Genomic DNA, 1591 nt, shown 5'->3' with positions numbered 1-1591 from the left:
TATATATATATATATGTATAATGTTGTGCTCATTTTATATGTATACCTAACATTTAGCGTCACTTTTCAAATATTAAATGTTCTCGATGCTAAACTCTTAAATTCTCGTTAAAAACTCGTAAATCAAGTAAACGACGAGTTTGTTCGAAGAAGTTTAATCGGAGAAAGCTTGTAATTCTCAGTAGTATTGACATAATCTCTGATTATAACTTACAAAAGCCTTATTAAATAAATCACAAAAGTTATTACAAAAAAAAAAAACAAAAAAAAAAGAAAGAAAGCCGAAAACAAATAATACTTATTATATATTCGTATATATACTATTGGACACTATAATTTTTCATTAGTACGTCACTCGCCAGGTATGATTATGTTATGTGTCTAATTCTGGCTTCAAGTTTTTCCCAAAGATTTTTGTGATCGAAGTCGTGAACGCGATGACACAAATTATATATGTAATAGGAGATCGGCCACGGTCGTAATGACATGCGAGGAAGAAAGGAAACAATACGGCAACAGCTGTTGCTCCGTCCGATGCGACGCGACGCGACGCGACGTCCGTCTCCCGCGTCTCCGCCGACCTGCTCCGACGACCGCGAGGATAACGACGATGACGACGCATTCGCATCGAATTAGAACGATGACCTACATAAACGCCGCGCCGGATAATAGGAAGGCGAATGTAGACGGAGTTTAAACGTCGTGTCGCGTCGCTAAATAGCTAGAGTACAATCAATGTTTTTTACATGTATGTATTTTCGATAATGAAAGAGGGAAAAATACGTGAAATATAGAAAAAAAAAGAGAAAGAAAAAACTTTTAAAAGTAAACAGCATGAATCTGAAACTATTATTAGAATTTAAAATTACAAAGTGAGTATTGTTTATCACAAAGAATCGCATGCGATAAGTAAAAATCAAAAGTAAAAATGATAGAATCGATAGCGCTGGATAGAGAAATAGGAAGTAGAAAAAAAGTTAAATTTAATGGTAAATAAAATAGTTTACTATTTGGGAAAAGCTTCGATGAAAAAGACGCAAACAGAACAAAATGTATATATATATATATATAGCAAGAAAAAATAAAACGTAAAAAATATTGTTTGAAAATAAATTTTTGTGGAAGTAAATATTTGTATCGACGCTAGTATTAAACGCTACATTTTATTAAACGTATTTGAAAAAATATAAAAACACTCGTTTAAGCATGTCTAAAAATCATTAAAAAGAAAAAAAGAGATTTATTCTATTATACTATAGAGTACAACGAATAACGAAATAATGTAAGCACAGAGCTGAATTTTTTGTAGCTACGAGACAAGAGAATATGAGAGAGAGAGAGAGAGAGAGAGAGAGAAAGAAAGATGAAGGAGAAAAGAATCGAAAGCGACGAAAAGAGATGACAAACACAAGGTAGCCACTGGATATTCGTGAGTGCCTGCAGCTCGTACGATAATCGATAAAATTGAATTACGCGCCGCTGAACATCGCGATAGCGGCCGGCCGGTCGGTTCTCACCCCCGGTGTCGCGGAGGTTCTCTTTGTTCGAAACCGACAATCACCGACAGCCCTGTCCGATATATATATATATA

The 1591-nt window shown here is 34.7% G+C and overlaps 1 protein-coding gene across 1 annotated transcript in view; it reads right to left on the bottom strand.

Annotated features, from left to right (window-relative positions):
* The window catches only part of LOC108691968 (guanine nucleotide-binding protein G(s) subunit alpha), a 26030-nt gene that overhangs the window by 23110 nt on the left and 1329 nt on the right, over nt 1-1591 (bottom strand). The window lies entirely within an intron of this gene.

This window comes from Atta colombica, unplaced genomic scaffold (assembly GCF_001594045.1).
Source record: "Atta colombica isolate Treedump-2 unplaced genomic scaffold, Acol1.0 scaffold55, whole genome shotgun sequence".
Taxonomy (NCBI): domain Eukaryota; kingdom Metazoa; phylum Arthropoda; class Insecta; order Hymenoptera; family Formicidae; genus Atta; species Atta colombica.
This window is presented reverse-complemented; position numbering and strand designations above follow the sequence as displayed.